This window comes from Erithacus rubecula, assembly GCF_903797595.1.
Source record: "Erithacus rubecula genome assembly, chromosome: 3".
Classification (NCBI taxonomy): Eukaryota; Metazoa; Chordata; class Aves; order Passeriformes; family Muscicapidae; genus Erithacus; species Erithacus rubecula.
In genome coordinates this window covers 73,175,429-73,199,563 of record NC_136689.1, presented here as the reverse complement: position 1 = coordinate 73,199,563, position 24,135 = coordinate 73,175,429, and the positions used below count along the sequence as shown (strand labels likewise).

The window sequence follows — 24,135 nt, the reverse complement described above, 5'->3', positions numbered from 1 at the left end:
CACGAGGGACTGGGAAAGACTTGAGGGTCACAGATATGCTATCACAAGGCACAGAGCCAAAAGAACATTTCCCATTGATAATGAGAAAAAAGAGGTTAAACCCTTCTGTGTCCTGGATCCTTTTCAACCATTTCCAGAAACCTATTACTGAGTAACTAATATGCCCCTCAAAAACCACAGACATAGGAATTTGTCTCCAGTGTACAGAAAAAATCATAACTTCTCACTCAGTCTAGCAATGCATTTGGGTACAGAGATCTAATATGGTCTTGAGTAAATTAGGCTAAATTCAGTCAGACTGGTAAAAAATAACTGTCTGAATTCTTAGCCAAAATTTTGCATGAAATTCTGCATATTCATTCTCCATTTTCCAACCGCTCTTTTTCTATAGAAAATAAAAGATCAGAAATCAGAGCAATCTTTGATTTACAACTTTGGTCAATTTTTTCTTTAATTTTGCAGCTATTTTTCACAGGCTAATTTTACAATAGCTTTTGAGATGAAAAAGACAAATCCAGTAAATAAAAAACATGATACAAAGGTATATAGTGCTTTGGATTATGAAACAGACTTTAGAGAAAGATGCAGCTGCTCATCCCCTATTGGAGTCATGCTGTGATGACACAAGGCAGAAAAGGAAATATTTTTATACTTTTTCTTTCTCTGTTAACAGGGAGCACACTTTTTTTCAGAGTGGTTTCATACAGAAATTGTGAACTGGAAAACTATACAGCTCCATATACTCACATACTTTTTATTAGCAAATCACTTAAATTGAGCATGTCAGTAGACTTTACTGTACTGACCAGTACCAGTCACACACTTAAACAGGTTTGGAAGTCTTTTTTGGTTAAAGAACCTCAATACCTTGCAACAACAAGCAGAAGTAATAGTTTATGAACAACTATTAAAATAATCCCAGGAATTTCAGATATGAAAAAACCTGCAGGCATTCCTTTTAAAGGTAATATGGATAAAATAAAGAAGAATAACTTCCAATTAAAAGGAAAACCAAAATTTACATTAGAACAGTTTCAAATTTTAGTGATCTAGGATTTCTCACTTCTAATGCATTATTACCTCCCCATCTGTACGCCAGTAGATCTTCTTAATTGTATTTACTATTCAAGCAGTTATACACACACAATCATACCAACACAAAGATTTGTTGATACCAAGTGAAAAAAAATTAGAATCTTCCATCATAACATAATAAAGCTTAACAGAGAACTGTAGCTTAATTGCTACCAGCACCTATCATACCTCTGAGAGAAACTGTTGATCCAGGCCACTGCTTACCATGGCTCGTGATTAACCATAAGTGAATGTGTAAAATTTTAGGTTTATGACCTTTGGAAAAAAGGGGCAGGCAATTCTGAAGGACTAAAAGGATATTGTGAGGTTGTTCAGGGAGAAAATTAGAAGAGTCAAAACCCACCTAGAACTTAAATCTGTCTACTGATAAAAGAGAGTTAAAATCTTTCTATCAATACATCAGGAACAAAAGAAGGGCTAAGGAGAATCTCCATTGTTTGTTGGATGGAGGAGGAAATATAATGATGAAAGATAAGTAAATGTCTGAGATGCTTACTGGTATTTCTCTGCCTCAGCTTTTATGGTAAGACCAGTCGTTCTCTGGTTACCAAGTACCCTGAGCTGGAAAACAGGCATGCAGAGCAGAATGAAGCCCCCATGACAGGTGGGGAAATGGCCAGTGACTTGCTATACCACTTAGTCACACACAGGTCTAAGGGGTTGGGTGAAATCCACCCAAGGGTACTTAAGAAACTGGCAGAAGTGCTCACCAAACCACTTCCCATTGTCATCTTGGTTAACTGGGGAGGTCCCAGTGGACTTCATTTGGCCAGTATGACGCCCATCTATGAAAACAGTTGGAAGGAAGATCTGGGAAATTACAGACATTTCAGTATGACTTTAGTGTCACTAAAAGGAATGGAGCAGATCATCTTGAAAGTTATCACATGACATGTACAGAAAAACGAGATGATCAGGCCTAGTCAGCAGGGGTTTTAGAAACAGCAGGCTCCCATGCCCAAACAGGTTTCCTTTCCATGGCAATCTAACACCCTTAGTGGATGAGGGAAGGGCTCTGGATGTTTTCTATCTGGACTTTAGTAAATCCTTTGACACTGTCTCCCATAGCACTTTCCTGAAGAAACTGGCTGCTCAGGGCTTGCACAGGTCCACAGTGTGCTGGGTGAAAAATTGGTTGGATGGCTGAGCCTGAACAGTGCTGGTGAATAGGTTTACATCCAGCTAGTGGTCAGATCACTAGTGGGGTCCCTTAGGGCTCAGTTTTGGGGTTAGTGCAGCTTCATCTAGAATATGGATAAGGAGATTGAGTGCACCCTCAGTCATTTGCAGGTGACACCAATTTGTTCAACAGTGTTGATCTCCTGGAAGGCTCTGCGGAGGGATCTGGACAGGTTGGATCAATGGGAAAAGGCCACTTGTAGGAGGCTCTACAAGGCCAAGTGCCTTGGGTCACAACAACTTCCTGCAGCACAACTTCCCCCAGCAGGCTGGGGCAGAGTGGCTGGAAAACTGCCCAGCAGGAAAGTACCTGGGAGTGCTGGTTGACCACCAGCTGAGCATGAGCCAGAGTGTGCTCAGGTGGCCAAGAAGGCCAATGGAACCCTGGCCTGTGTCAGCAACAGTGTGGCCAGCAGGAGCAGGGCAGTGACTGTCCCCCTGTTGTCACCAAAGTGAGGCCACACCTCAACTTCTCTGTCCCGGGCCACTCACAGCAAGACAGACATTGAGGTGCTGGAGCCTGTCCAGAGAAGGGCAATGGAGCTGGGGAAGGGTCTGGAGCACAAACCTTGTGAGCAATGGCTGAGAGAGCTGGGGTTATTTGCCCTAGAGAAAAGGGGGCTCAGAGGAGAACTTACCACTCCTTACAGCCACCTGAAGGGGATGGTTGCGGGAGGGGATTTGTCTCTTTTTCCAAATAACAAGTGGTAGGGGAAGAGGAAATTTCTTCAAGTCGCAGCAGAAGAGGATTTGTTTGGATATTAGAAAAAGAAAAATCATGGGAAGTGCTGTTGAGCACTGGAACAGGCTTTCCAGGGAAGTGATGGAGTCACCATCACTGGAGGTCTTTAAAAGACACATAGATGTAGCATTTTGTGTCTTGACTTAGATGAAGTGTAAGGTTTGTGGCTGGACTTGGCGATCTTAATAGTCTTTTCCAACCTAAATGATTCTGATTCTATAATTTCAACTTGCATAATTTATTGATGCCTGCCAGATAATGGATATCATGCTACTTATTTTCACATTTTTAGAAAAAAAATCTCTTCAGTAGTCTCAAAACTACAGCTCTCACCATGGCAATTTAATGTTTTTAAAGCCTGAAATGCAAATCAAATACAAAAAGAAATTCAGACAATGTATTTCAGACAAAAAGAAATTAAGTAATTGTTAGGTTTTTTAAAGAATATTTTCGCTTAATATTTTTTCTACTTGAATATGTTTTGTCCCTTGACATATGCCTATGTTTGGACATAATACCTTTGACAATCATAATTTTAAAATTATATTACAGAGTTGATGAATTACCAGCAACCCGTAGATATTCCAATGTTCATGAAACCAAATGGAATAGCAGGAATCTTTTTGTTGGTTAAATGTGTTGACTTATTTCAAAAAGCTCTGTATTTTGTGAATTTCCTTTCACACATCAAATTAAAAAAAAAAAAAAACCAAACACAACGTCTCATTTAAGGTACATATGCAAATGTTCCTTTTCTTACAAGCTCATGTATTTTGTCTTGCTTTGGAAAGGCATGCATATGTTCTTGGCTCGCTCTCTATGCCATTACACTTCTATCCCAAAAAACTTCCAAATTCAGGAATTGGAAAAGTCGAACAGAAGATTATGGAATGCTTGGCCAACTTAAAAATTTGGGTTCTATTTGAAGTTTGACACCGAGACCATTCTTAGACTCCAAATGCTCAACACTACCTTCAGGCAGGGTCAGCAATGTAGTCCTTAGTTTTCATAACAGCACATCATCTCTAGAAAAATCTGTTGTCCTGCCTCTCCCATTTTGAGATAACTTTGACAGAAACTCCCCATTAAGCTCTGGAAAGCTTTAAGTTCCTGAATTTTCAATACCAAAAGGCAGTTGGAAGAAATTATATGGCATTTTTCACTCAGGAAAAACTTTTTCTTTTCAGTCTCTTCCAGATGAAGTGTTCCAAAACTATACAGGCAATTGGTACTACATGTTTCAGAAGGAGAGAGACCTAATTTTGTCTCTTAATGTTTTGCTTATGAGAACCTAGAATTCTCCAATCAGAGTTCAGGAAGTAGATCTCTGTCTGTTTCCCTGAGATTATATAGGAAACCAAATAATGCATTTGCCTTAGTATAACACTGAACTGGTGAGTAGAAGAAAAAAAATGTTTTTTGATTTTCCTTGTATGCTTCTTGAAGAAGACTACATCAGATGCCTTGAGTAAAGTTACAGAGGTATTAGGAGGCCAGTTTATCTGACTGCTTTGTTTGCCTTTCTAAATCTGAATTGAATCATCACCCCTTTCAAAGGATAGACTTCAGATTTCTGTGTTCTCACTTTGGTAATGGCCTTGCAAATTTCAGTGTGACATAAGAAGTGAATTCTGTTATCAGACTACTCTTCAAATATGCCTCTTTAAAGTACACAGAAATCACTGAAGCTTCATTGCTATTGTCTGACAGAGGCAGCTAGTGCTTCCTGCTTCATAGAGTCCTCGATTTTATATTCCTTAAAGAAAGGGGGAATCATGGTGTCTACTTTTAGATTTGAATTTTTAAAGTTAAATGCACTAAGGAAATTCACATTTGCTTACTGTTAAAACTGGCAACTAGCATGTTACCACACTCTTCCCATTTTCTTTTTCTTTTCAGTGCTGCTCTTGTGGTTAAGTGGGAATCACTTCCTAGCTAGAAGCAAGAAAAAAATTAAGCTGTGAGTGTGGAAGTGACATGGAGAGTAATTTCATGAAAAACCTTACTCATCTATTCTCCTCTCATTCTCATCAAGAAGAAAGAACACCATTTCTAAAGGGAATTATCAGAATTACAGCAAGTTTATGTCACATGTCTATTATGGTGACCACTAATTTTCTTTCTAGAATTTCATATTAAAAAAAAGGGGATTAATAAGGCTAGCTTATTTTCCAATTTTAATAATTTAAGAATTTGTTTCTTTTTCATTATTAAAGCAAGTACCATGAGCTGCAATCACTATCTCTTCCCTCTTGAGTGATACATTTGTAGTTACTCCAACTCTGGTGTTGAGTTAATACTCATTGAGTTGGTTGTGTATGGGTAATAACTGAGATATGCTTTAGTTCTTCCTAGTTACTGCACTAGGCACTAGAGAACCAGAGTTAGAAGCACTGCCTAAGGGCTTAATCCATCTCACTGGGAAGTCAATAATAAAACTCAGGTTCACATCACTGGGACATGAATTAATCCTAAATACATAGAAAAAAAAATCCAGCTGATGGTACGGTTCTTATGTTCAGTTTACAATTCAAACAGAATCCTTATGAGCATGTGGAAGTTAGAACTAGCAGTAGGAATTCTGTGGAATTTATTCTGAAGTTACTCTAAGCAAGTAGGCGGAGAAGCTAGAAATCTAAGAGATACTATAAATGATGAGGACTTGTTTTAAAAACAACTCAGAGAAAGTTATGGCCAATGATTACCACAAGCATTACATAAACCATTTGATTTGCAGTATCAGTAAGCTATTTATTAATAATAAATTGCAAAAAATAATGTCTATAGGAACTGTGTAATAAACAGATTGATGTCCAGTATGTTATTTTTATACAAATCCTTAAAAGGCTAAGAAAGGTCTCTTGCAGTAATAGCGTGATGTATAATTAATTCAAATTAAGTTATTAAATTTAGTGCAGTTATAGCAGTACAGAGAGGATGGAGAACCTTGACTTAATATATTAAAACTTATAGGAGTATTAAAAAAATGATCAGTGTCCTTCATATCACATTCAGATTTTGATTTTTATACAGGAAAGAATAATGCCTGCTTCCACATTTCTTCTGGAATATAATGAGTCTCAGAGAGAATAAGCACTGTAATTTTCTTTCTCTGTAAAACTGGATTAATGTTATCTCGTATCTGATTTATTCCTGTCCTGAAGGAGTCTGAAGAAAAAAGTCAGTTCAGTAAAGCAATAGTACAAAGAGAATCTTTGCTGGGGCATGGCATACAGGATGACACACATTGTCTTCATCCTTGCCTAATGGGTAAATCATCACCTCACTTCTACTCTGTTTTCTGACCACTTTCTCTATTTTAATGCAGAGGATTAAACAACTGCTGAACTTTGTGCAAGATACTATGAAGCCAGTTTCTTCTTAGTGATCACATATTGTAGAAGTTAATTGAAAAGAATAGTTTACATCAATTAAAATAGAATCATATATTTCTGCCATGGTTAAAATATTATTTTTTTCCCCAGGAAAATTATCTTTCACACTCTATCACTGTATGCTTTCTGTATTAGTATGCTCATCTCTCAAGGTTTCCAGTGGAAAAAAACTTGGCTACAAAACAGTACAATTGCCTAATACCTATAAATTTTCAAGAATTCATAACAATTTTTTAATGACTTTTTGCTTCACTGATTAATATAGTAAGGAGTGGGATGTCAAGATATGCTACAAAGACAGTTTCTCCTTAGTTTTACTTTCTCTTTGGAAAGTGAGAGTATCAGATCTTGATGCAGCATCACTGAAATCAATATTACAAATATTTCACTGAATCAAAATCTGATCATCTTTTTTATGGTATAATTTAAAATTAAATAGCTACTCCAAAGTACACTTGACAAAACTTATTTAAGGAATCATCCCAGCACCTGTGCCATTGACCTCAACATGAACAGCTATTAGTGATGAGATATAAGCAGCATGTCTAGACACCAAGGCATATGACATTTTATAATTTCTTTCACTTACCTTACCATAGCAATTCAATTTGAAGTAGCAGAAAATGCTGATGTGATTCTACCAGACAGATATTGACATTAGCTGTTCTTATGGAAACTTATAACATTATGGAATAACCTCACTGAAGTCACTTGATTTAGTTGGTAGGTTTGAGACATGATATATTGATAAGAGTTTGTATGCTGCATGAAGTTTCAAGGTGCATTTTCAAACTGCAACTGCTAATGTAACCAAATGTTGTTCATAAAGAAAGCCCTACAGAAATTTCCAATTTTAATATAATAGAATAAAACTGTGGGAGAGAAATACTTTTGCTTTGGCAGAAATGATTTAAAGAAATACCATTTTACTAAAATTATTCTGTCAGACCAAATGTTCTGTCTACTCTATTGTACCTCATTAGTTTTAAGTAAAATTCAGTGTTTTATCACAAAGAAAATGTAAGAGTTTATATCCATTGAATATAGGAGCTTTATTTTGAGACAAGCTCTAACTTGCCACAATGTTTACCCACAAATGTGGTATTTATGTAAAGGTATACATCACAAGAAGCTGTACTGGGTGGAGGGTTAGATAAAGTTATTCTAGTCTAGCTCATATGAGACTGATGCTTTACCATTGTTTTAGCATGTAGGATGGAAGAGCAACAAAGGAAGCATTATTTCCCTCTGTGATTAAAGGAATATAGGTTTGCTTCTTTGAGGAACCAAAAGAGCTTCAAAAAAGATGAACTAGTCTTACAGACACTCCACAGTCAGGCACCTGCAATATTGTAGATCAGACATTTTAAAATTCTGTTCTTATTATGGACAAATGTCAAGTCATTTTCAAAAGAATAATTGCTGCTCATTTTTACTATGTCTCCTGCATTAGTAAATGACAGGATAGGAAATGAACAAAAAAATATTATTTCTAATTTTTATTGCCTAAATTTGCTATTTTAAGGATGTCTGCAGGCCCAATAAACAAGAATTTGTTTTCAGACAAAACAGACTATTCTGTAATCACAGCACTTTTCACTCTCTTTTAATTCAATGCTGTTGATTTAAACAGAAGAGAGATACTTCCTTTATCTATAGACTAAAATATTTGATTTCAAAATCCTTATTCACATCCCCTTAGTAAAAATATGCAGTTTAGTCATCTGATGTTTAGTCACTGTTTGTCTTTATGGAGTGGCTGTGAACACTATTTCTCAGGTGCTGCTTCCTTGCATTCAGGAGTCCACTTTGACCCCAAAAGCATTAACCCAGCCAGGTTGCATTTCATTCCGTACTGTCATGTAAGATGTGCTCTACAAAAAATAAGGAACATTGACCTTGAAAGGAAAGGGGCAGACAGGGAGGGAAATAATAAATCCCACAACCAAACTCATTCAACAGCCCAGACCAAGATCTAAGCTCTGTCAAAATGATTTCTTATTCCATTTTACTGAAGCAGTGCCATGCTTTATCACTTCTGAGTTCATGCCTTACAGCTGAGGCAGCCCACTTGAATTGGTAAGTTGTTTAGTTAAAGTATACACATGCTATTCATATTGTCAATATGATTTAAAATGAAAGAACATTTTTCAGGTGAAATACAGCCACAAATGCATCAGGGAGCTCAAATCCAAAGCACATGTAATTAGTTGTTGTGTGTCTCACTATGTTCCTTCTCCTTCCCATTTACAGCAATGCTATACTCAGACACATGGCACTGGTGACTCATTGGTGGAGGTGGCAGCATTATATCTTCCAGGAACTTCTTATGAAGCCTTACAATCCTAAGCAAAATTGGTCAGCTAATCTGAGCCAAATGTAATATAGTACTACTTTTTGTTTCATTACATCATTGCACACACAATTATGCAAAAATTTTAGTATAATGTGAAGAACTGCTGGATTTGTTTTGTGACTATGAAGATAGAAACATCTAAATTAATTGTGAGTTTAAAAATTGCTTTTCAAGTCACTAAAGTGCTCAGTTTACAACGAGTAAAGTTTACACTCCATTACATCTTTTCAGAAGTAGTTGTGTTTATTTATAGATATTTTTATACGAGTAGGTTGGATTGCTTGGCTTTTGCGGTCCAGCCAGATTGCTGCTTTAATATAATAAAGTAGATCAACTATTGCCATGCAGGCATAAACTTTTTTTTTTTTTTTTTTTTTTTTAAACAAAAGACTCTGTATTAAAATACAAACCATACTTTAAAAGGGATATTGGCTCAAACAGGAAGGAAATAAAAACCTTTCTCTCCTCATAATTTGCAAATAAAGAAATCTGGACTCAAAATGCTTGAAATGCCTTATTACTCAGTTTAATTTTATTTTAATGTAATTGAAAATTCTTGTGAAGGCAGTTTTGAAAGTTGAGCTCATTTTCTATTGTACTGCAGTAGAATACCAAACTATGCATTTCATGTAAATTAACAACATTATCAGATTACAATGAATCTAAACACTCCTCCATCTGTACTTTGTGATATGTGAATAAATAAAAACTTGAAAGTAATGCAAATGAAATCCCTGACAAAGGATCCATAACATTCAGAACTAGGTCATAAGTGAATGCATTAGTGTTCAGTATAATTCCTTCTTAGGTTTTAATGCTCACCTTCTTCTCTTGTTCTTGCTGGCAATTGATTATCTTTCAGTAAAGTTTACATGTTACCATTAAATGTTAATAATGCATAAATATTAAACATACCATTGTAAAGTTAGCAACGCTATTAATATCCTCGGTCTCTGTAGGCAATACTAGAAATTACTAAGATCAGTATCAATAGTCAGAATCATAAAAATCCTGTCTTTCTGGAATTGATAGCAATAAACAAAGTACAAGGTAGAATGGATATTTAATATGGCTACATCTTCTTACAAAACTGGTGCCAGGAAAGGCAACACTTTTTAAACAAGGTATTCCTCTCAATTCACTAATTTCACTATTTTCTATCATTTTGTTTGTATGTAGTACTTGTAAAATGTAAAATCTTAAGGCACTGCATATTCTGAAGAGCTTGGCAATTTTTTGTTCTCTAGATTGTTCAAGGGAAAAAAAAAAAAACCAAAACAGCAAAATACCACTGCAGCACTGATGGGTAGAAATGTCACTGTCAGATTCCCCACTGCAGATCCCTGTCAGGCAGGTCATTGTTTAAAAAGCAGGCAAAGACTTAAATATGCATAGTTGGTCTAGATTACAGTCCCACTAGGTGACAAAACTAGCTAAAGTATACATGTGTGATAAGCTTTACACACTCCCAAGGGTGCTAAATCATTGTGTTGGCTCAAATTTAGTTTTTAAGAGCTTTGTTGACTTCACAGCTGGTGAGTTGATGCTTTCTATTGCTCCACCACTTGGCAACAGATGCCTCTTACTTATGCACAGATGCTGAGTATCCACCCAACCCTAACATTAGCTTTGTGTTTTGAACTAATTGGGCCAACACAGTTGTAATTAAGATTTGAATAATTAGAAGACTAACATGATAACTTTCACAATTAATCCTTCTATTGTGCCATCACATTCTCTTTTGGGCTATTCTGCAAAGGTTTTATTTCTTCGGGTCCTGCAAATCCACCAGCCTTCTAAACAGTGGAATCAGAAGGCATTTTGCCAACAGTATTAAAGACAATTTAAAGGGTTGGTTTCACCCTGATTTAAAAGACATATAGCGTGCAATTAAACTGCTTTGGGTTTTTTTTTCTTTCATTCTAATTAGTCATTATATGGATCCCTTTATTACAATTACACAGGAAGAAAAACCATATTTAAGAATGAACAAAGATTTTTAAGAACAGTACATGAACATACTTGAATAGAGTGTAATATAGAAAATCTTTAGGATGAGCTGATCTGATATATCCTCTATTATTCTTTTGACCTGGTGTCTATTCTAAAGTGGATGCAGAAGCACAACAGTTAAGCAAAGGAATACAGCAAAGGGGAAAGGAAGAGTCTTTTATGTAGGAAGCCTGCCTGTCCTGATGAAATGTCAACAGTAGTACTTGGAAAGAATAGTGGATCATCTGATTTTAGAGAGAAGAAATAACAGAAAATGAACAAATAAAATTGAAAATCATTACATAATATCTAATCAGAGCTTGAGGGACATACAAAGTGTTAATGACTGAATGAATATGCCAACATCTCAAGCTGAGGTTATTACACTAACTTTAAACAATGCTCTGACAGTAATATGCAAAACCAAGCTGTTCATGTATGTGCATGCTCACAGAATTGCCTGTTCTCAGACACATTTACTGGCATACACACGAAAGGAATTCTCTTGTTCTTGATAAAAAAAATCAACAATAGTTGAATTTTCATTCTTTGGTATTAGGAAGACTGATAACAATAGAGAAGAAACATTATAGCTGCACAGGAATATTAATGAGAATCATAACTTATAAGTACTCATTAACTGCTGTCTAATCAAGTGCATCATGTCATGGGGAAGAGGGAGGATTTGCTGAAGACAGATTCTCTTGAATTAAAGATTTATGTTTTCTGGTCTCTTCCAAATTTTAAAAGATGCTTGCACAGATATCTGAACTCATTTTCAGGAGCAATTCAGGAACATATTCATTGGGAAAATCAAAGAAATAAGAAAAAGAAAGGAGAAGTACTACATAAACCCTTTTGAAGGACCCTAAGTGTTAAATGGCATCAGCCAGTAGCAGCTCAGTCTTCCCTAAGACAGCAGCAGTTCAGCTCCTCTGAGGCAGGAGAATGAGCAAAAGGCTGTAATTACTGTCTACCACTGTTATTAAAAATAAATATACTCCTTCCATATTCAAGAAGATATATAACCTCAATTCCTCTTCCCCCATCAATTCCTTAATCCAAACAAAGAGTGCTTCTATTTATGCTTATGATAATCCCTGGGATTAGTATTTTACATTATATCAATTTATAATCACAAGCCAATCTCTTGTAAAAATCTGAGTTAGTCTTGAGACAGTGATTCATTACTTCCTTAGGAACAGGAAAGGGAAAATGGTGCTAAGGACCTGTGTAGAGAAATGTGACTCCAAGGAAGCAGTGGTTAGTGTATTAACCCACTACCGTTGTTTGCTGGGTTGGGTTGAATAAAAAAAGGAACAGTTCCTCAGCATTTATATCAGGCAGATGGAGAACTTTCCTAAAGCTAGGAACAGAAATCTCTTTGTGGGTAACATGGGTGGGAAAATGAAACAAAGCAGGTTTGCCTTTATTATTTTTTTATAGGAGTTTTGGCAGAGAACAACAATAATTTCAGTACTGTACTGAGTCTAGTTGAGCCAGAGTTCATTTTCCCACAGCAGCCCTCACAGTGCTGTGCTCTGTACTGGTGGCTGGAAAGGTGCTGATAACACACCAGAGTTTTGGGTACTGCTGAGCAGCACTGGCACAGCACCAGGGCTGTCTCTCAGCATTGCCCACATCAAGGGGCTGGGGGTGGACAAGATCCTGGGTCAGGCCAACTGACCCAAAATAACTGAAGGGATATTCCATACCATATGATATCTGATCAGATACAAAAGCTAAGGGAAGGAGGAGAAAGGGGAAGCATTTGTTATTTACAATATTTGTTCTCCAGAGAAACTGCTACATTGAAAATCATTGAAAGCCTGAATATCACTTGCTGATGGGAAGTAGAGATTAAATATTTTCTTTTTCTTTGGTTGTGCTCCTGCAAACATTCACATTTGCTTTAGCAACTCCTTTATCTCAACCCATGAGTTGTTTTTATCTTGTTTTCTCTTCACTGTCCAGCTGGAGAGTAACAGTGTGATTTGGTGGGCACTTGACATCCAGCCAAGGTCAACCGGTCAACCTGCCACAAGTACTTATAAACTTCAATTTGTAGGAGACAAAAAGCTCAGCAAATCTTGAGGCATCACATAAGTAATCACATTCTCACCTAATCTTGGTCAGAGGCGCTGCACTGTCCCACACTTGGCGCTTCTTTGGTTTAATGACCAAAGCAGGAATTTGGCTATTACTCAGCATCCTAGCCACTGAATGGCACTTCAATCCCAGACATGAGAGTACAGTAGAAATCAGAACTTAACAGTTCTAAGACTCTACTTAGACATTCCATGAAACTTCAAAGCTCTCATGAGTGCTTATCAAACCTACCCACTCAGTTAGACTTTCTAATTCTATCAATCATATCCAGTGTACTTCACAGCCACAGCCTGATCCAGCTCCTGATGAGATAATAGAAGGTTAAATTCATTTTTCATCTAGGTTGATTCTTCTGAACAATTTCCCGCCTGCTCTGTAAACCAGAGTTGGCCAGATACTTCTGTAGGTTTTGAGCTATGAGACAATGTTCTGAGCAGACTCTGAAACTTGTTTCAGTTGGTAAATATGATAACCTTTTTAATAAAATTAAAGCTAGATTATAGTACCAGAGCAGTACTACTTTCACAATACCTTCCATAAAGCATAGTTTAATGCCTCAAAGGCGGATGAATAAGATTATCCAATTACAAAAATCTTGCAAATTATTATCGAATAACAGTTGGTTTCACAAAGAGCTTGAGAATTTTTACAATTTTAGAATATCAAATTCCAACATACATACACTTATGCTCTCATAAAGAATTATAAAGTGCTACTTCAAATGATTACTTAGAATTATTTTTCATTTCTGTGGCTGATTTTTTTCAGTAACAGAGCAATAGAATTTTGCATAATAAAGAAAATACGTATTGCATATTTAATTTGTATTCCTAATTATTTTCAGAATTAAAAAAAAAATATTTGAAAATATTTTGAAAATAATTTTTAAAAAACCCATTAATATTAAAATAACCTCATTAGAGATTTGCAAATAAACAAAAAAAAATAGAACAACAATTTTGATTACTAATACTTTCTTTTTTGACAGGAAATGTTTCTCTATTTACTTGTGTTACATTTTGCCTTCAATCCTACTCACAACATTTATCTTGGTGTTATGGTACTCTCTGACTTTTCAAATGTTTGCCTTCAGGGGCATTGATGCTGCTAAAGAGCATCTATTTCATAGATCTGCGTTAAAAATCACTTCTTTTTCCTGGCATGCTATTTAAAACATCACATTTATGCCTTATAAAGTGCACTTTTAAAAAAATAAATCTACATATCTCATGAAAACTAAATCCATTTGACCCAAGTTTTGTTTCTTTGCAAGAAAGACAATTTCTATCTGAGGAGATAAGCTCTAAAGAGGTATGAAGGAGACATTTTCCAAAATACTATTGTTTACTTTTACTGGGGAGGGAGAGATATCCTATCAGAAACTTTAGAAGAATGACTCCTAAAATGGCTAGTTTAACTATGGAAATCAATAATATCAGACAATTTATTTCAAAATTAAAATTTGAAAACAAACTGAGCAGGTAAGCCACACAACACACATAGATAGAACCTCCAGCACTTGTATGTTTTAAAATTTTAGATGGCTCAAGATCTCTATTTCCTTAATCATTTTTGCACAAGAAAACTGGCACAAGGAGGCCGAGAGTTGAAGAATGATCCCAAACATCCCTAAGTATACTTTGAAATGATAATAAACTATGTCTCCATCATGGTATTTGTCCAAAGAGAGCCTGAAGAACAGCTGGTGGGAAATGTCTGATACACCTAAACACTGCATTCAAAATGTTTTAGATAGATCCACTTGTGCTTTGGCTGGTAGAACCCTGCACTAATAGAAAAACAACTGAGGGAGGGTGATGGTAACCAGCTCCAGCTGCTCTTTATCAAATAGTGAGATTATATCTATATATATATATATATATATATTTATATATATATATATATAATATTATATATTATATTAGACTTATTAAATCTCAGCTGTTAATTAAAATCATCATCTGTCACTAGGTATGTGAACATGAACTGTGTTCATACCTTGACTGGTAAGAAGACATATTTAGAAATAGTTGTGAGACTTTCCAGTCAAGAGAAAATTTGAACATAGCACCTTGCTATTTTTACCTGAATTAGCATCCTGAGGTGTGTACCACAAAAAGTATTATATAGCCTCAGGTAATGAGAAGTGAATGGTAATTCTGGTTAATCAACACACCCCCTTCCAGGCCTGCACAGAACTGTAACAGCAACATTTAGAAAGACAGTTTAGTGTGTGAGTTTTCTATTTAAAGTATTCATGCTCTTTGATCACAAATAGGGCAAAAAAATGTCATATGATTATTACAGAAAAAGTGAGTTGATTAAAAAATAGTGACCTTTAGAAAACATTTGCAAAAAATGCCTATTGTTTATTGGAAGATAATGTTCCAGGCGGTTCCAAGCAAAAAAAAAAAAAAAAAAAAAAAAAAAAGAAATTACAGGCTTGGAGACAAAAAATTCTACCAGACCAAAAATACCCCAAGCAAAGACAAGCAAACAAACAAAAATTTGGCTACTTTCTAGTATTCCCTATGGGTTTTTTTGGGGGAGGATTTTTTGGATGTTTTGTTTTGGGATAGTTTTCTTGTTTCTGTTTTTGTTTTGTTCTTGTTTTTTGTTTTCCCTTTAACTACTAAAATTATCCAGTTGTTTGCCCTGATGACTCTGCTCCATCCTGCTATACATAGTATCTCCTCTACATCTAGCCTAGGATTACTCACATTCTTGGCTGCTGGAACTCAAATGTCCTTGACAGATAAATTTTGGCTCTCAGGGTGAAAAGGACTGACAGGTAATTGCTATGTGCTGCCTCTGATGGGTAATGCAGAGTGGGATTGAAGTCCATTGATGCACCTGAAATAGTTGCTTACACATTCCACGCATTAACAAAGAATATTTACAAATAACAATAAGAAGAGGAAGATAGGAATGAGATGAGGAGACATGAGGACAAATGTAGAAGAAAGTAATGGTGTCTGAAAGTTTTATTTGTTTTATATGCAGTAAGGATCAAAAAATGGGATAGCAATTTTTACATTGAATCACAAAAACATCAGAGGCAAGTGGAGCTCTTTGAAAAGCATTTTAATTAGCAAATAATTTTGAGTGTTTTCCTTATCAGCACTTACCTTTTCAACACCCCTCACACTCTGTATTTATTCTGACATATGCACTCATTCAAGTAGAAGCCAGGTATATCACATTTTTTCGCTTTATTTTTTTGACACATTCTCCTTCAAGTAGCAGTTCTGAAGAGGAAGGGCCAAATTACAAAAAGCTGTGGTTCATAGAAAACCTGAGTGTCACTATCTAGGAGGTCAGGTTTTAAAAAGAAAAGAAAAAATCCAAACCAAAAAAACAGCAAGTTTATTCATCATGAAAATATGCAACACAGCTCTACTGAGAGGACTGCTCATCATTCAGGACCTTTATTGAAAGGCATAGGGATTCTTTTTTCCTTCTTTTCCTAAAATAGTGTCAGTCTGGACTTCTGTAACATCTGTTTGGAGTTAGTGAAATAGATCTACACTGGGTGTGTTAACTTATGTCCAAAATTGTTACTATTTATGTAGTAAAAGAATACTTCTTGTGACAGTAAATGAAACCTTTCTTAAGAGATATATATTTAAAATTATAGCAGCCAAATACCATGAATACTATTAATATTTTAGAGAGAATTGAAAAGACACTTAACAAGCAAACATACAAGTCTCTTAAATGGAAAGGCAATGGCTTTCCATTTTGTTATATAATTATTACTCCAATTTAGTGAATGAAATATTACTTGAACTAGAAGATTTTTTATAGAAAGCTTGTTGCAATAAATTTGAATGAACTCAGATTTGGCAGAATGGCTTCATCATCAAATTCTTAGCAGAAGTACTGTGGAAAATTCTGCTCAGAGTGTTCAAGACAATGAAAATCTAGTAAAGAAATACTTGTTTCTAGCTTTTCTTCATGTGGCAAGTATTCTTAGAAATCTGTAATTAAATTTTCCATTTAACAGAATTGTTTTTATTTGTGACATTTTCTTAAATAGGAAAACTGAACCATGGAATGGAGTGGTTTTTTCCCCATTAAAATTAAACTTAGTATAAAACAGATATATGAAAGTGTGTAACACACACACACAGCCAGTATGCCTGAAGATAGGATGACAAGGAGGTTCTTAATAAATGTATTTTGTGACTTTCATACTGGCTTTTAAGAGAGCTGCTTAAACTGTCACCTCAACTTCATATACAGGAATACTTCAGTATAACTAATTAACTATATAAATGGTCCAGGGGGACTGCAGAACAAACATATGGAAGAGGGAAGGGAAGTCAGAATCTAGGTCTCCAGTTCAAACCAAATCTGTGGGTAGTGTTTGAATTGCATAAAGAAACCAATTTTTTTGTGAAATTAATAAACGGTCACAGACAAGTGGTTAGAAAATGTGTGTCTGCATTTACAATTACACTTAACACCTGCTGGCAGCCTTCAGAGAACAGCAGCCAGGAACCCACCTAAAGCTTATAGCCTCTAGGTCAAATGACCCAGTTCAAAAAGCTGGATTATGGGATCAGTGCAAAAGTACATTGTTGATCAAGAAAGGTCAAAAGTCTTGTCTATGTTCTGATAAAGGAATGGATTTTCAAACCTATTTAACTTTAGAGGAAAAAAAATGTTTCAGTCATTACTGTATTTTGTAAGTGTATTTGGTTTGCTGGAAAAAGTATTAATGTAATCAGTGAGTAGCATGCAAGAAAAGAATAATAAATCTGGCCTAAATATGGAAACAAAACCTATTCATCCAAGCCATTTAACTGAGTATATATCATCCATTTTGGCAACTGTTACAAATATATTTTTCTGTAAAAGTTGACAGACCATATAATTCTGGTACTTAAATATACAACTTTTAAACTTATGTGGTAAACCAATTTTTACTGTGAGTTAGGTGCTTAGATACTTTCTTATTTTTAATCTCAGACATCTACTTTTCTTAGGAATATCTCTACAAGTGTTTACATCTGAGCTGTGGTTCCAGGTCTGGGCCATTCAGTACAACAGTACAGAGATGGACTTTGGCACCCACAGAACCCACTCTCCAATACCCAAATCCCACTCTACTGCGACACAGGACAGGAAATAAAGCTTATATTATACATATCACATCCAATGCAGTAATTGTTTTAAAAAACATTGGCAGCTGAGACATCCGCAGCAGAAAGATGGTCCTCCAGCCTGGAATGGTCTGGTGTACGTCAACAAGTCTGATCTTTACAGGAAGACTTTTCTAGCATTGTAAAAACTATGATTTTGATCTCTGCTAAATACAAGTTCCAGTAATCAATATGGCAAGATAAGTTTGTATTCCATTTTTATGTAGAATTTTTCCACCCGGAATTTTTTTTCCTCATTCAAACCACCAGGCTTGAAAGTTCAACAAGAAAACAGACTGAAGCTTTGTCTCTCCCAAAAGAACATTGTATCCTCAAAGCTTTCCTGCAAAATAATTACCTGAACAAATATTCAGTGACACATGCCAAACCTTCAATGAGTTACACCTCTATAGAACAACTGTGCCTTTGTGAAAGGTTCTGTTAATACAAAAGAAGACAGTGCTTGAAATGACAAGACACAATAAAAAGAGAAGCCAGGAAAAATTAGTAGCAAAGACTAGATTAACCTCTATATCAACTTATTAAAGTCTGAGAAGTCATTCAGGAAGTGCAGCTTTCACAGTGGCTTGTAAATAGCAACCTCTGAAAATATGCTCAAAGCTTACTAATTTAAAAGCATAATATATACATTGCAATCTCTGCTTCTTTTCAACTGTAACTTTTGCAAAAACAATGTCATCCTGAAGCAGATGCCTTAGACCCTGCAGTCTGTTTCCATGAGCCAGTGAAGAGCAGGCAATTTCTGCAGTCTAGACACACACATAGACTCCAAAACTGGAGGCAGGACCACATCTTACTGTGCTAACTACTTACTGTACAGTGAGATACAGCCCTCGACACAAAGACTGTACAATCAAAAACAATTGAAAACTAGATAAAAAGGGGATCAAGAGGTGTCAGAGTTGTTGGAGCACACAATTCTGATTCTTGTAAGCATTGGACTGTCTTCAGTGGGATTTTTGTTTCAATTAAAAATGAAAAATTTACACAGATGGGCCAAGTGTGAAAAGTGATGTGTCTGCAGCATCAAAGGAAGGAAGAGAATCATGGTAGGTGAAGAAAAGGAATGAACAAGAGAATGCTAAGAGAAAAAGAATGAAGATAAACTTATATCATTAGGAAGAAAATTAAGCTCTACAAAGAGGAAGGCACTACACTGAGGTGTGCGAATTGTGAGAATGTGTCCAGGAAAAAAATTATGAAAACAACAAATGAGAGATAACAAGTCTGGTGTGACACAATGGTCTTGCTAGGAACACTGATGTTAGTTCCTCAACCCATGTTAATAACACAGGGTTAAAAAAATCTCCTTTTCAGTAAAGCAATTTCCTCATAGATCTTCAAGAAGGGAAACTGGAAACTCATTAACCCTTGAAGTTCTATCTCACTGTCACCCCATCCTCTTGAAATTATTTATCATTTAGGATAGCATATCTCTTTCTTGCACATTATCTGGATTATGAGCTACAGTCATCAACAATTGTTTCCCCTATTACATGTCACTAGCCCAGTTTTAGCAGGACTGTTCCTCACTGGTCTATGGTTGGCTTCATGTCAGTTTTCATAGAACTCTTTCCTTTACCCATTTCCAAACCTCATTTTAATGAATCTTTGTGAAAAGCTCGTAAAACATTAAAGCATTAGTATCAAACACTAATTTTCAATGGAGTTGGTCCAGATAGTAATCATACTCTGCTGTCAGTAATAAGGAGACGTAGCTTGAGGCAAAAAAAAAAATTAACACCAACTTCATTCAAAGAACTTGAAATATCTGAAAAAGAGTTGAACTCTGCATATAGCTATATATTTAATAGTATTTGATGCAACCTTAGAGTAAAAAAACCCCACAACTTCAGGAGAGGGTACTAGGTTATACTGCCTTCCTGTGTAATCTGTCTGCCTGTGTTTAACAAGTCTGAAAAGCTTCAGTAAGTCAGATGCCCCAATTTATCTGTTTAATGAGAGGAATGTTATTTCCCATATTGCTGAGGTCACTTTTAAGATTGCAACTATGTATGAAGAGGCTCTCAACCCACCAGTGAAAAAGATCAGGAAATACTTATAGAATTCTTGTCCATTTTTATTGAAAACATGAAAAAACAAGCAAGCATTTCCTTTTTTAGGTAAGCTGTCATGTCATGAAACCTCTGAGGCTGGCACACCGGAAAGTAAGAGCATTTTGCTTACAAGCAGATAGAGCATGTGATCTTGTAAAATAATAATGGAGATGTATTTGTAAGACTTGTTTAAAAGCACACAGACACATTGCCGTGAAAGCGTTATTTATTTTTTTTTTTACTTACAACAACAGCTTTGTGAAACAAAAAGAGAACAAAGCCATCACGTCAAACAATGTTTGTAGCCAGACCTTGTGAAGGACTGGAACAGAACTTCCTGCTATTTGTATGCAATCTGGGTGTCTCCAACTGCAACTACTTTATGCTGGAATTTTTTTTCCTTGCAGTGCATTAGGTTATTTTATTTTGATTTTTTAAATTATTAATACTCTGATATATATGAATTAAAACTATACTGAAAAAACATTGATTAGTTGCAAAAGAAAAAAAGTGAAGACTTATGTAATTCATTCTTATATATACATTGAAATACTTCTACCCGGGTCAAGACTTGCATCTTTGGGTTGAAGAAGCACCCAGGCATTTAGTAAATGTCATATAAATATAATGTGAAAAACTAAGTGAGCCATATGCTGCACTAAAATGAGTGCATGTCACTACTTCCAAAACCAGCTTTCTTTCCTAGAAAACAGTGGACATATTGAGACACCATTATAAACATAATTTTCAAGAAGGAAAATACAGATAGACAGTTAAAACTGTCAGTGTTCTTCAAACAACCCCCCAAAATCCCCACAAAACCTCAAGTCATTTCCCTCAATACTCATCTTTTTGCAAGAAAGACAACTTGGTATTTTTCACTGAAAAGGCTAATGGAGTAACTAATCAGCAGGTAGCCTGAATAGTCCTTTTTTCTTTGTCTTTTCTTTTGGGTGCAAGGGGGCCAGATGGTGAGGTGGTGAAGTGGAGAGGAGGAATGGAGCAGGGCAGAGGCTTGAGAGGTATATGTCCATATTGATTAGCTGAGTTTTTAAAGCAGGATATAGTGTTATGAACTGTATTTCCAACAATACATTATAATCAACAATAGAGATATGTAGTGACAATGAAACAGTATTGGCTGAAAACAAGTGGTGCAATTAACTCACACTTTTGTAAACTGCCTAGAAGTTATACATCTGTCGAACCTATGAAGATTTGAAATGTTTTCTTTCTATGGATGGAGTTTTTAAAAAATGTATTAATTTTTAAGGGCAAGAGAGAGAACTGACATTTTCAATACAGCAGACCTTAATTTCATCCCTTATGGTATTAAAAAGTTTGGCCTCTTTACAAGCTCCTTAATTACATCCCCTGATAGCACGGCTATCAAGCAGGGACATGACTGAGACTATCCAAGCCAGTTCACTTTAGACATTTCAGGGTAGATAGACCACAGGTACAAGTCTAGCTAACTCCAGCCTGTGTAAAAATCTCTGAAATTTTCCTATTAGTCATTTAATCTTACAAGACAGCCTCCCTCATCTATTGTCTTTTTTCCTTACAGATAAAGATCTTCAAGCATCAGTCTATTTCTTTTGATATGTCTCACTTTCTAGCTCATGAAAAAGTGCATCCTCTCTCTCTTCAGTCAAACACTACTCTCACCCTATAGCAACTAATTTAATTTTCTGGACACTTGCATTGAAACAGAACCTCTACTCACCCTTCCCCGCCCCCCCCCCCCCCCCCCCCCCCCCCCGCCACGAGAAATGCTAATTCTACGAAATCAACTATCCAAATCCTACCAGCCTCGGAGCATAACATTCTTTCTACATGCCAGTCACAGTCCTCAGTCTGACGGTAGCCTGGAAAGCTGCATGCATATTCTTGAGTCACATTTCAAGAATCCCTTACTGTCTCATTTAAATGCCATGGGACTTTGAAGCCCCGCATCTACGAGTTCCTGCTGGTGAAGGAATGATGCTCCTTATTCAGGATTATGTTTTACCATAATGTACTTTTGCTTTCCAGCTGCTTTGCTTCCTCAAATGCATACACCAGGGGGGAAAGTGCACTTGCCTTTCCTCCTCCTCCTCCCCTCTCACACTCCTGCATGCTTCTAATATTTTTTTTTTCTTCTTTGTTTGCTGCTCTGTTTTTCTTTTTTTTTTTTTTTTCTTTGGGTTTTCCTGTAGGTTTTTGTTTTTGTTTTTTTGTTTTTTGGGTTTTTTTCCCCAAGGTTTATAGAATCACAGGATCATTCCTAAGATGCTGCTGAGCACCCGAATCGCTCCCGAGCGGCGTTCCGGGCTGGGACGCTCGGTCCTGCCCCAGCCCGCTCCCGCCGCGCTGCGCGGGTCCCTTGCTGCACTGCAGCCTGGCACTCCACTCCGTCCCAACTTTCCATGCAGAAATTCGGCACGACGCAGGCAGCCACATAAAGCAGCACTTACCTTAATTGAAATATTTTCTCTGGTAACGCTGGAGCATCAGTCCAATCAACAGCGGTCGGGGAGAATCTAAGTTTCAATCAACACCCTCCGGGTAGCCGCATGCTGCTCTGCCTTTTTTTCAGTGAACTCCTCACTGTCTAGAGCAGAGAGAGAGAGAGATCAGGCTGAAATCCTCAGAGGCTCGTAGGGAGTGAGAGAAGAGGCACCAAAGCAATGTTTCTTAACAGGAGATTCTCAGCAAGCGTGCTCAGGTCTGGAAGATGCTGTAAGTGCTGTGATAGGCTCCTGTCATGTCCCCTGAGCCGTGAGATGATCATTGACCTGATTAGCTCCGAACACTCCCTACATGCACAGAAAGCGCTGAGAGGATTGGTGGGTCGCCAGGGAATTGGGAAAGGCACCAGGGCCGCTTGGGAATCTTCATTCTTCCAGACTAATGGATGTGCTGCAGCTGAGGCTGTAATTTGTGAGGAGGTTAAGCACAATGTTAACCATCTGAGGACTTAAACAAATGTGCTTCTGCATGCTGTTTCTCAAGGTACACCAGCATCCAACGCAGGGTAGAGCTGAGTAATTGGAGGCTGATGTAGCCATTTCGTAATACAAGGCTCACTGTATGAGATGTTCTGTAAGCTGAGAGATAAAGTGGATCCATACATTTGTCTCTGGAGACAATAGCAGTTAGTGGGTAGAATAACTGAAATTAGTATGGTGGGCTCATGTTTGCCCCCAGATGGCAATCAGTCACCATGGAAAGAAAAAGGAAAGAACAACAAAACCCAAACAGACTGGAATTATTTAACAAGTGTATCTGGGAATTTGAATAAAATGTGGAGAAAGAATTTCAAATTAGGGACTTTTCAACATGGATATAAAACTGTAGAAAAGTACAACATTAGAACAATGCATGTTCTTCCCTGTCTTACAGCAGAGGGAAAAACCATCAAGGAATGCATTTAAAGGATCTAATTTGCTTTTCACTTACAGTGGTACAAATAAAACTATTAAAGATGACAGTTTAAATTTAGATCAGGATGAAAAAAAAAAGCAGAGTGAAAGAAGAATGAGGTGTATTTGTTACTTGTTTTTGATTCAAGGGTATTACGGAAACTAGACTTCAGTGTACCAAGTATTCAGGCTTCCATGGTCAAATGAGTCAAGCCAAAGTGTGTCAACTTTTAAGACTGTTCTCATCTGCTATTTTCCTGTTCTTGGATGATAGCACTAGGCAGCTGACTCCATTTTCTATTCAGATTTGAAAATATGAAAATGCCAGCTTGTGACTAAGAATAATTTTGTTCACAAAATTCTATATTTAGAATTGGTGGTCTGAAGCACCAATATAAAATGGAAAATTCATATTTTGATAGCAACTAATGAAGAAGATTTGGAACCTATAGTAACAATGCTAGTTCATATGTATTTATCATAAGTTGCTCTATGAATGCTGAAATAAAGTTAATCATAAACATATAATGAAATTCTTTATTTACTTATTTGGGTCTACTCATACATTTTTCAGGTAAATTTGTGCAATTGTGTTTAAGTATGAAAAACGGTAAAGAAAGTAATTTTTAATTTGTTAA

At 36.3% G+C, this 24,135-nt stretch overlaps 1 protein-coding gene across 1 annotated transcript in view; it reads right to left on the bottom strand.

Annotated features, from left to right (window-relative positions):
- CDH12 (cadherin 12) overlaps positions 1-24,135 on the bottom strand; it is a 526,003-nt gene that overhangs the window by 197,064 nt on the left and 304,804 nt on the right. Inside the window, exon 2 of the mRNA XM_079302853.1 lies at positions 22,550-22,686. The gene's annotated coding sequence lies outside the window, so the exon portion shown is untranslated. The remainder of the gene's footprint in view (positions 1-22,549; positions 22,687-24,135) is intronic.